The sequence below is a fragment of the Megascapheus bottae genome, chromosome 1, assembly GCF_031878675.1.
Source record: "Megascapheus bottae isolate mThoBot1 chromosome 1, mThoBot2.hap1, whole genome shotgun sequence".
Classification (NCBI taxonomy): domain Eukaryota; kingdom Metazoa; phylum Chordata; class Mammalia; order Rodentia; family Geomyidae; genus Megascapheus; species Megascapheus bottae.
Genome location: NC_143509.1, coordinates 94612518 through 94625248, shown reverse-complemented (window position 1 = coordinate 94625248; position 12731 = coordinate 94612518). Strand labels below are relative to the sequence as shown.

The following is a 12731-nucleotide window of genomic DNA, read 5'->3' as shown; positions in this document are numbered from 1 at the left end:
TCCCTTAGATACTGATTTTAGGGAAGTACTTTATAAGAGGTTTTGGTGGTTCATGTTTTATTTTGTACTCTGTTTTTATTAGAAATAGGCCAATGGCTTGTACTATTTGAATTGGAATTTGGTTCACTGATAGTCCAATAGCAACCATCTATCATAAACTTGCAATCTATTCTTGTTCTTTCGATTATTTGAATGTAGATAAAATCACAAAAATTGAAAGTAGCCTTTACACCTCAGAAAACTCTTCCACCTAAAACTTGAGAGTAAGTAGAATGTAATGTTAAAATATGAATGTTCAGAAGCCTAACTGAGTTTGGATCCCAGTCTTTTCCTTCTAAGGAAGTGGCTTAACCATATAATGAGTGATTATTGTCCTTAATGTACTATGTTATCTCTCATCTCTTTTGCTGTCCCTTGGATATCTCATATTGTTACAGTGTTTTACCTTGTTATCTGATATATTGTATATATGCTTATTTGAAATCGGATAGGGAAGGAGGAAAACAAGATGAGGAGTGGGGGTGGGGGGAGGGGAAATGGGAACCAAAACATGAGAAAGGGTATCAATGTGTAGTAATGCACCTTCTGTCTGGCGAATATAATGTAACCCTTCTATTAATTACAATAAAAATATATGAAAAAATAATGCATGATTATTATGAAACAAATAAGGCCAGGAGTGGTGGAGAATGACTGTAATCCACAGACCTTACTTTCTTTCAAGACCTGCTTTTAAGATCTGGTTGCTCCTTTTTGGCTTGATCCTTTACCATAGCATCTAGCATTTATGCCTGGGAAGGCCTGAATGATGTCCTTCTATTTATCTCAAATGTCTGGGAGGACAGGTATGTGTCACCATCCCCAGCCAATTCTTAAGGTGCTGTCTTACTAATGTTTTGCTGGCACTGTCATAGAACTACAGTCCTCATGGTCTCTGCTTTCCACTGAGCTTGATGTATATATCTTCCTTCCAGGAACTCTATAAGACTGTGTAAGAAGCTATGTTTTTCTTTTGTTTGTTTTGTTTTTGTTTTTGCTTGGGTCATGGGGCTTGAACTCTGGGCCTGGGTGCTTTCCTTGGGCTCTTCAGCTAAGGCTACCACCCTACTCCTTGAGCCACAGCCCCACTTCCCTTTTCTAAGTGATTAATTGGAGATAAGAGTCCCATGTTCTTTAGTGCCCAGGCTGGCATTGAACCTCGATCCTCAGATCTCAGCCTCTGAGTAGCTAGGATTACAGGTGAGAGCCACCATGCCTGACTATTTTTTTTTTTTTTTGAGTCCCTTTACTTCCAAAGCCAATTAAAAACCTTTCCAAGGTCATTGTCTTGACCTTGTCCTTTACTTTTACTTCTAACCCCAAGTCCACAAGGAGAATGTGGATCACAGGAGGGGGAGGGAGAACCCACACGCACAGGAAACCAGGTAGGAGCAATCATGAGACTCATCCAGTCATACCAAGTCCAGGTGACTTTGGGAGAGGAACACACTTTCGGGGATGCATACTTATTACCCTGGGAGACAAGTAGAGAAACCTAGAGTATTCTGTGCTGTCCGGAGACTTCCTAGAAAATATTGATAAGCTGATATTCATTTGAGAATCTTTGCTTTTTTTTCTACCTTTATTTCTTCTCCATGCAAGGTAATGCAATCAGTGCACACTCAGTTCCAAGTTTTGACTGTCCTGTATCTTCCAACGTGAGCATGAGTGAATGCCGTGTAAAAAGCCTGTGACTGGCATCATAGCTCCCTGGGGGCTGGGACTTCATTCCTCAGTCAGATCAGGAGCAGGCAGCCAGAGAGGTTAAAATGTCTGGTCTCAGTTTCTTCCCTTGCGTCCTATTTTAGATGATGATTTTTTTTATTTTTAAAAATATTTAGAACAGAAAAACAGCATTTGGATTTTATAAAATACAACAGATCAATTCCTACTTGTGGTTTTACACTGGAGCCTGGCGTGGAGAGTGGTTCTAACAGATATTTTTCAAAAATCATTAGGTTCACCAGAATTCAAGCAGGCCCATGACATTTGGAATGGATCTGTGTTTTTCAAAACTAATACTTTTCTACCCCCAGTGGTCTCTGGCTCTTAATCATACTCTCTACATCATAAATTTATGTGTGTTTGTGTGTGTGTGTGTGTAACCAAGTATTGCCGACTGAAGACATACTTAGAGTTGTGTGTTCACAGATTTCTGTAGGCAAACATCTGCCTGCATAGGAAGGGAACACTGCTGATAAATTCTCCTCCTTCTGGAAGATTCTCATAGCCCATGGTGTCTGCTGTCCTCACACCTCAGTTTTCCCTGCTCCTATACTGACATACACTTAAGTCACTGAAGATAAACAAAAGTCATAGGCAATCACTATAAAACTGGCATTTTATTTTAGGAGACATTTGACACTGTTACATCATTACTGTGACGTTTATGAGATCTGTCTGGGTAGTTAATTTGTAAGAATACTTGTCTTCTAATTAGGTTCTTACTCCTGCTACAGCAAATAATCGTACATATCATATGAAAGACAGTGCTAGTATGCTGCTTTGGGCGGGCAAAATCTGAGCTGGTTCTCATTGGACTACAACAAAGTTGTACCTCTGGGGTTTCCAAATGAGACCCTGGTTCATTATCTTTTCTAGCCTTCAGAGCGGCTGAATATCTTCTCGTCTCATGGTCCCATGTCACTCCTGCCTCTGCTTCTGTCATTACATCTCCTTTGCCTGACCCTCTCCCTTCCTCGTTTCAGTTGCCGACTAATTAGTGATTACATTGAGCTTACTCAGATAATCCAGAAGAATGTTCCCATCTCAAGATTTCAAATTTCATCTACAGAATCTTTCTGCCATGAAAGATGGCATATTTTACAGGTTCCATAGATGATGATGTGGAAATGTTTGGTGGGTTTGAGACTTTATTCCCTTCATGGTAGATAGGCATTTTCAGAAATTCAACTTCTACTGTCAGAAATCCAACTGTCTACTCTGTACAAGAAGAGATTGGGATAAAACCATCCTTGAGAAAGGTCATCTTAAAGAGAGGGGCTGGGACTATAGCCCCGTGGTAGAGTGCTCGCCTAGCATGCAGGAACCCCTGGGTTTATTTCCTTGGGACCACATACACGGAAAAAATCAGAATTGGTGCTGTGGCTCCAGTGGTAGAGTGCTAGCCTTGAGAAAGCCCAAGGACAGTGCTCAGGACCTGAGCTCAAGCTCAAGGACAGTGCTCAGGACCTGAGTTCAAGCCCAAGGACAGTGCCCAGGACCTGAGTTCAAGCCCAGGGACAGTGCCCAGGACCTGAGTTCAAGCCTAAGCACAGTACCCAGAGCCTGAGTTCAAGCCCAGGGACAGTGCCCAGGACCTGATTTCAAGCCTCAGGATGGCAAAAAAAGGAAAAAAAAAGAAAAAGAAAAGAGATGGTGTGTACAGTGGAGAGGTAGAGCTATAGAAATTCAGAGAGCAAATGCAGATATGAAGTAGATAGTTCAGGAAAAGTCTTTTGCAATAACTGTAATTTTTCATTAAACTTTTTGTTTTGTCAGTTGTAGGGCTTGAATTCAGGGCCTGGTCTCTTTGCTCTTTTTACTCAAGGCTAGCACTCTACCACTTTGAGACACAGCCCTACTTCTGCATTTTGAGTGGTTAATTGGAGATAAGAGTCTCCTGAGGACTTTTCTGCTCTGTCTGGCTTTGAATCATGATTCTCAGATCTCAACCACCTGAGGAGGATTACAGGATTACAGGCATGAGCCACCAGAACCCTTCTCATTAACCATGTCTTTCCTTGTGAAAAGAGTTTTCTTGGGGGGTGGCTCAATTGCTACAATTGGGAAGTATAAAACAACTGTTGTGTCTGGATTTTAAAACAATTTTAGCTTTGTTTGTAAGGGCAAATAAGAGGCATGCTTTATTTAGGAGTTACTTGAAAATCAGCTTATTCTTTAGATTTCATTATGTGAAGGGTAGTAATATAATTATGTAAATGTTCACTTAGTTTTTCTAGGGTTGTCTTATTTAATTGTAGAGTCATAAAATATCTAATTTGTATATTACATTTTATAGCCATGGTCTAAATCTTATAAGCATGGCCCTAATCTTTGGAGAAGTGTTTAAAGCAGAGGCATCTGAAAATGAAAAAAAAAAAAAAAACCAAACCAAACCTAAGAGTCTTGTCTAGCCTTGAGCTTTGAGTAGTGGTTTATGTTTATGACCATAATTGGGGGAAAAAACAAAACCAAAGAGAAATAAGCATCTCAGTAATGTTTGCAAGTGATTAGAAATGGAGCCAATGTTCTTGGAGAGGGAGCTACATTTCTGGCGTCTCTTGGATGGTTCTTTGATGTATGTCGCCATGAGCAAGTGTGTCTCCTTTTGCTCCATTTGAAAACGAAGTCAACTTTCCACATCATCATTGCATGGGAAACTGGTATTAGTGGCTTTGCTTCAACATTCAGAATGAGTGAACAAGTTCTTCCTTCACCAACAAATTTGCAGTGTATTAATTGAAATCAGATTCAGTCAATCAAAAGAGACAAGACAGAAATGCAGTGGTAGTTGTATACATCTGTATAATATCTGAGCTGCAAAGAAACTTGGTTATCATCTTAATTTCAGAAATTATTTTAGAGTATTACTATGTGCCAGGCAGTATTCTGGCATTTCTTTTACAAATATGACCTCATTCCTTTATCTCATCAGTCTGGTGAAGGAGTCATAGTTACATAAATCTTGTGGATGAAGAAACAAGCCCTGAGCAAGGAGTTTGATCCTGTTACTAGGATTTTATTTTTAAACATCTATGCAACTCTATCCTTCTTGTTCAAGTCTTTTGCATGGGATTTTTGTGATGTGCTGAGATCTTTCGAGGCAATAGAAAGAGAATGATTTCTGTTCAGGTCTAAATTAACCTAGGAATGAGTTTAAGTCCAAGGAATATTGAGAAACAAAAACTGGGGATGATGTTGTTAGCCTTTAATCCTCTTGGGGGTCTGAGGGTGGAGGATGGCATATTAGAAGCTAACCAGGACTACAGGGTGAGATGCTGTCTTGAGACTAAACAAGAGTTTGAAAAGAGTGAGAGGCTTATCTCTTGTGACTCCAGCCGCAGGCTCTCTTCCCACCTGGCATAGAAATTCTTCTCTCATCTGTTTTGTAAGTAAAGCCCACCCAATTGGGCTTTTATATTTCCAATATGTCCTACTCCCTCAGGCTCTAGTGTGATTAATTTCTAGTCAACTATAATTAGGTTCAGCAGTTGTAGTCACAACATACTTTCTACAAACACTGAATTAGAAAATACTGAATCACTGTTCCTAGGGGAAATACAAAATTAAGTGCAGTGGTCACCACATTTTCACTAACTTATCAGGACCCAGCCCTATCTCAGGAATGTTCTTGCTTCGTTGCCTTTCTGTATCATTAATGTACTTGTATTGAACTCCTGAGCCAGAGCACTATATCCCCTTACTGAGTGAAGCCATTGTAATGCATGCAAGCATCAGCATTACGTGGGAACAGTGTTACACAGTGAAATGATTGCTCACAAAAATGTTGAGTGTGACAGTCAGTGGACTTCTTTTCCTAGTGTATGTGCTTAAAGTCACTCCTTGAACTCTCTCTCCTTCTTTGCTCTTGCTTGGTGTTCCACTACTTGAGTTACATCTCCAACCTGCTTTTTGGTTTTGGTTTTTTGCTGGTTAATTAGAGATGAGGGTCCTGGAGACTTTTCTACCTGGCCTGGCTAAAAATCATGATCTTTCAGGTCTCAGCTATCTGAGGATTACAGGCATAACCCATTGGTGCCATGCTGCAAGTGGACTTTTAAATGGACCCTTATTTTCCAGTATGAAAACTGAAACAGGAAGGCAGAGTACTGCTTTGAGTGAGCTCCTTTGTTGGAATGTGCTGCACGGGACATTTCTAGCCATGGCCTCCAAAGCATCAAGAATATGGCTTTGAGATTACAATACCGGTTTTGATGAGTAGACAAGTCTGCGGAATAATGAGAATCAGCTGGATCACTGTGGGTTTTTGAACAATGTGCACATTTTGACATACTTCCGGTGTACTTGGGTGGGCAGTTGTGAAACTGCTGGGTCCCATCAAGGTCCATCAGATGGAGACTCATGAATGGGGTGCTGTCCATCTCAGAGTAGAAGAGGGCATCTTGGGTTTAATTGGGAACAGTTAACAATCAATGAAGAGAGCAAAGGAATAAACAGGGATCAAGGATTTCCTTTGGAACAAAGGTAAAAAAAGCAAAGGAGCTGAAGACATATAATGATTTTTTAAGTGCAATGACCCCATAGTGGCTGAGAGAAAACAATGGAAGGAAGAGGAGCCTGTAAGTGGAGCTATAACTAAGAGCTAAGGTCAGCCAAGAATGGAAAAGACCAGGACTCCTAGGTGAACGAGGCTACAGTGTCTAGAGTTGCCTCTCTATCATGTGTGGGAATTGGCTTTGTAGGGCTTAAGTAGATTACTCTGGGATAAAGACACAGATTTTGAGTGAAGACAGTACCCTGGCTCATGCCTTGGCTTGCTGTGCACAGTCTCTGACAGATTATGCAAGAAGTTTTGAAATTTTCATCCAGTACTTGTTACTCTCATCATTAATCAAATTGACCTAATTTTCTAAAGTTACTAGAGCCTTGTCTCTTTTGTCATACCATTTTTTTGTTTAATAAAAAGGATGTGTATATATTATGAATAATTCTAATCTTATTACAAAAAGAAACATTTTTTTTGCTCCTAGGCCTTGGATTCAGGGCCTGAGCACTCTCCCTGGGCTTTCCTCAAGGCTAGTACTCTACCACTTGAGCTACAGCACCACTTATGATTTTTTTCTAGGTGTGTGGTACCAAGGAATCAAACCTGGATCTTCGTGCACACTAGGCAAGCACTCTATCACTAGGCCAAACTCCTGGCCCAAGAAACATGTTTAAAATAACAATGATTTTCTTATCATATAAATTTATCCATTTCATGAAATTCTCTTTTTTTTGCACATCATCTCATCTTTTCTTTTCTCCCTCTCCCTTCCTTCCTTCCTTCCTTCCTTCCTTCCTTCCTTCCTTCCTTCCTTCCTTCCTTCCTTCCTTCCTTCTTCCCTTCCTTCCTTCCTTCCTTTCTCAGAGATTGTGTTTACCACACTGATATGATCCAGTCCCATTTGATATTGGACATTCTTTAACCAGGTATATTCATTTTACCTGGAAGTATGCTCCAATTCCATTTTTTAACCCCCAACTATGAATTCTACATGTAATTTAGCCTCATTCTGTCTTCTTCCCACTCTATGCAAAATTATCCTTAAACTCTACACTTTCTAAACTAGAAGACATATTTATATTTGAAGCAACATTAACAAACTATAATGGTACTCTGATTTTTTCTACTTTATTTCATCTGTGCAAAAATTATGGCAAACATAGAGGCCAATAGTAGAGAAAACAATACTTGGAATGACTGGAATAACATACATAGTACAATATAAAGAAAAATAACTGAGTTGGAAAAAATGCTAAGAACCAATTGAATTGGAATTGAGATAAGAAAAAAATGGGACAAAAAAGGAAAAACAAAAAGAAAAAAAATGGGACAAAGTATATCTCAAGGAAGTTGAGTGTTGATCAAGTTTCATTGCACACCTAAACTGACATGTTGAATGGTAGCCCCTTTACATAATTATTTAAAAATAATAAAATGTAAATTAAAAAAAGGAGTGGAAAATTGAGTAATTACCTGAAGCTAGGAAGAAGAGCAGGTGGAGAGAGGATGTCCTATAAGTACAGAAAGGAAGAGTATTCAATTGTATCATAAGGTGACGAGAGCTAATTGTATTGTTCACATCAGAAGAGGAGTTTGTAAATCCTCATACCACAATGTAATGATAATATTTGAGGGGCTGGATTTGCCAAGTATCCAGCTCTAATCATTACATCTTTTATACATATTATATAATAGGACACTGTGTGCAGCCCATAAATCTTAATGTCAAATGGGATTGGATAATACCAGGGTGGTTACCACAAAATCTGCCTTTCTTTTCTTTTCTCTCTCTCTCTCTTTTTTATTTAAAAAAATTATGTGATCTCATAAAACTACACGCTAGAAAAGAGCTGAGGAATGTACCTCAGTGATAGAGTGCTGCAAGGAAAATGTAATTAAAATAAATAGATGTTTTAGAAAAAGTTTGTCCAACATAGAGGTCACTATTTTTGCCAACACGGTAGCAAGATAATTATATAAAATAAAAATTGAAGAACTAGAGAAACATAGATCTCATATCTTTTTATGCTAAAATAAAACCTTCTTTCTATATACATTCCAGTAGCCGGAGTGAGCTCTCAGAAAGACCATTGTGGGGCTTTCCCCTCTCATTGCCACATGAGGTAATTTCTTATTTCTCAGTCATGTTACAGTAAAAGGTTCTTCCTTCTTCAAAACCATTAAGATGAACTGGAAAAGGGAAAAAAGAAAGAGTATTACCAGAAGGAATCTGGATTTCTTTCTTTTTTTTTTTAAACATCCTTTTTATTGTTAAAGAGGTATTAAAATTAAGAGCAAAAATTACAGGGCAAGACTTAACAAAACTATCAGGAGCATCAAAGGAAGCAAAAATGGAAGTAGGGCACAGGGCAGTATGAATTAATGAACACGGGAAGGACAAGGATAGAGAGAACACTGAGCATGTGCTAAAGAGACTAAAGGAGAGAAGCTGGTGAAATTTTGATCTTAAGACATGCGCCTAGATAAATAATGGGATAAGATCCCTAAGCCCCACTGTGTGCTTAAGAGTCATCCTCGCCATTGGCGCTGTCTCTGTCCTTTCCTTCCTCAGCCTCTTTTTCATCATCCTTGATCAACTCCAGCTGGTCTTCCCCCATCTTCATTATCATCATCATCTAGTAGGTCCCCCTCCTTTGAAGAGTCATCTGCATGCCCCTCAGACTCCATCTTCACATCAGTCTCATCTTTCTTCAGGGAGCTGCTGCTCTGTTCCTCTTCTGACTTATCATTCTTCACCTCTACTGTTGATGATAAGGACAGTTCTGCTTGTTTGCTCTGTTCCTTTTCAATTTTTTCCAGGCTGTCCAGTAAAGAATCCACTTTTTGTTTAATCTGGGTTAGTTCCTTCTTAATGGCTTGAAGGTCATCTCCTTTCAACTTTCCAGACTTGGAAGAAGATCCTCACCCACCGCTCTTAGAATTGATGCCACTTTTGTCCTCGCGTGAGGTGTCTCCTGACACAATGCTGACATTTACAGGGCACTACAGCCCCAGCAATAGAAGGTGGTGGTGACACAAGTGCTGGGTAACTGTACATCCTTTCATAATAATCTTGTAGGAGCTGAGTAGAGGGGGCAGAGAAGGGTGTTCTGGTCACTGTGTTTGAAGCATATGCCTCGTTCCTTCCTTGAGTTTTTTTTTTTCCCTTGCCAGTCCTGGGGCTTGAATTCAGGGCCTCAGCACTGTCTCTGGAGCCTCTCTGTGCTCAAGGCTAGAGTTCTACCACTTGAGCCATAGTGCCACTTCCGGCTTTTTCTGTGTCTATGGTACTGAGGAATCGAACTCAGGACTTCATGCATGCTAGGCAAGCCACACTCCTTGTCCATTTGAATGTTTTCTTATAGAAATTTCCCTATGTTTACACTGTTCACTGTTCTCTGGTCATTTTCTTTTTTCTTTAGTACAGGTCCTATGGCTCGAACTCAGGGCCCTGTCCCTGAGCTTCTTTTGCTCAAGGCTAGTGCACTGCAACTGGAGCAACAGCCCCACTTCTGGCCTATTCTGAGTGGCTTACTAGAGATAAGAGTTTCAGATTTTCCTGCCAGGGCTGACTTCAAACTGTGATCCTCAGATCTCAGCCTCCTGCATAGCTAGTTATTACAGGTGTGAGTTATCCCCTCCTGGCCCTCTGATCGTTTTCTCTTGCATCCTCTCTCCACTTCTCTTTCCCATGCCCAGAACGGGGTGCTGTTGAAGATGATATGATTTCTGAATTTGTGGATAACTTTTTTTTTTTTTTTGGTGGATCATGGGTCTTGAACTAGGCTTGGGCACTGTCCCTGAGATCTTCAGCTCAAGGCTACAGCCCTACTCTTCAGCCAAGTAGCAGTTCCCGTTTTTCTAAAGGTTAATTGGAGATAAGAGCCTCAGGTCCTTTTGTGCCCACCTGGCTTTGAACCTTGATCCTCAGATATCAGCCTCCTGAGTAGCTAGGATTGCAGGCATGAGCCACCGTGCTTGGCAAAAGTTCTCTTTTTTTTGCTTGCCAGTCCTGGGGCTTGAACTCAGGGACTGCACACTGTCCTTGGACACATTTTACTCAAGACTAGTGCTCTACCACTTGAACCACAGCCCCACTTCCTGCTTTTTCTGTGTAAGTGGTACCGAGGAATCGAACCCAGGGCTTTGGGCATGCTAGGTGAGCACTCTACCACTAGGCTAAACTCCCATGTTAGAGTACTTACTTTTTGAGAAATGAATCAGAACAGTGAAAACAGTCCAGGCTACTTGTAGCCCACGTGCATTTGCCGAAAATGTCAACCTGTAAAACAGTATTGAGAATCATTCATCCAATTAATCCAATCACATATAACATTTTAAAGTCCAAGGGAGGAAATGCCTTGCTGAGCTTTTCTTTCTTTAAATTACATTCAAAAACAGAATCAAACCCTTCATTGGTGTTTTCCTTTTTCTAAATCATAGTTCAAGAAGAATATCAGTGTGGTCTAGCAGTTTAATTCATTATGGATCTACAAAATCCAAGCATTGGAAATTTTAATCTCTGCCTCTAATTCTTCATATTGGTTTTATATGTAATTAACCTAGTGAAAGTAGTCAGATGTCAAATTCTACCTTGTACTTCAGTTGCCTAATTTACAAAGGCTCTCTAGAGACGTTCAGTTTCATCACTTGGTACTGAAAAAGCATCAAGTGGAAAGGCAGGAATATTAAATAAGAAAACTAGGTGTTTTAATAAGGCATCCCAGAGGGAATTATTGGATGAGCCCAATGTTTGTACAGCCTTGGTTAGGTGGTTAGGTTTGGGGCAGTATTGTGGTCAAAAGAACACAGTACTAAAACCAAAATTAGCTTCAAAGGAAATTAAATCCTTTACAACTCTCAAAAGCAATGCTTAAAAAATTCCTTTCCCTACTCCTCTTTCAGCCAAAGCAATTTTTTCTGGAGGTGCATGGGGCCTTTTATTTTCAAATGTCCATCACTTGAAACAAATGCTCCCCTCTCTCCCCACCTCCACCCCCACCATCTCATCTCTGATTTACTATGCTTCTCTCCCTGGAAAATTCTCCCAGAAAAAAAATCCCCAAAGAATGAGGTTAGCAATGAAAGGACCTCCAGGATATAGATACAAAAGCCATATAATGAATGATTGTTGTCCTTAATGTCCTATGTTATCTCTCATCTCTTTTGCTGTCCCTTGGTTATCCCACATTGTTACAGTATTTCACCTGGTTATCTGATATATTGTATATATGCATATTTGGTTATTTGAAGTTGGATAGGGAAGGAACAGGATGAGGGGCGAGGGTGGGGGGAGGGAAATGGGGACCATGACATGAAAAAGGATATCAATGTATGTGAAGGAATGCACCATCTATCTGGCAAACATAATGTAACCCTTCTATTAATTACAATAAAAAATATATGAAAAAAATGAGGTTAGCAAAGGTGATAACTGCCTGGAAGACATTCAGAAGGAAAACCAACTAAACTTTTCTGTAGGGATAAAGGATGGCAACATGAGGGACCTCATAAAGCAATCTTTCATTTAATGTACCATGGTTGTCCCTTAGATGAAAAGAATGTGTCACGAGCTTCCAAGGGATGCCTGTAACTTGGAAGTATTGAACCCAACATTTATGTTTGTTTACATGCACACACCCTAGGAGAAAGTTTGATTTATACATTAGGTACAGAAATTAATTAAGAACAATAAATAGAAATAGAAAAGCGACAGCCACATACTGTAGTGAAAGTTGTGTCTGTTTCTGCTGTTATTTATTCCTCTGCTTATGATGACGTGCTATGGCACATGCTGAGATGTGAGGGGGGCCATGTAGTCTTTGTGATACAACATGTGGTTGCATTAAGCACTGTGACCTGCACTGATAACCTACAGGGCTGCTAAGTGATTCTTGAGCAGGTAGGAAAAGTTGGACAGAGAGATGATTATTTCTGGAGGGATGGAGACAATGAAAATTTTTTATCATGTTACTCAGAAATGTACACAATTTAAAAATCCTGAATTGTTTATTTCTGAAAATGTCCACATTATATGTTTGATCTCATTTGACTCTAGGGAGCTAAAATTACTGAAACAAAAACCCATGAGTCAAGGGAGACCCACTGACTACAGATGAAGATCAAGGAAAATTGTGATACCTCCAAGCTACATTTCCTTTTTCTTTTTCTTTCTTTTTAAAATGTTTTTCTTTTGTTGGTCATGGAGCTTGAATTCTGGGCCTGAACGCTGTCCCTGAGCCCTTCAGCTCAAGGCTACTACCCTACTCCTTGAGCCACAGCACTACTTCCAGTTTTCTAGTGGTTAATTGGAGATAAAAGTCTCACAGTGGGACTGGGAGTTTGGCCTAGTGGTAGAGTGCTTGCTTAGCATGCATGAAGACCTGGGTTCGATTCCTCAATACCACATACATAGAAAAAACCAGAAGTGGTGGTACTGTGGCTCAAGTGGTAGAGCCCTAGC

The 12731-nt window shown here is 40.0% G+C and overlaps 1 pseudogene; it reads right to left on the bottom strand.

Annotated features, from left to right (window-relative positions):
* Nucleotides 1-8790: 8790 nt before the first annotated feature.
* Nucleotides 8791-12731, bottom strand: part of LOC150069602 (heterogeneous nuclear ribonucleoprotein C-like) — a 91441-nt pseudogene continuing 87500 nt past the window's right edge.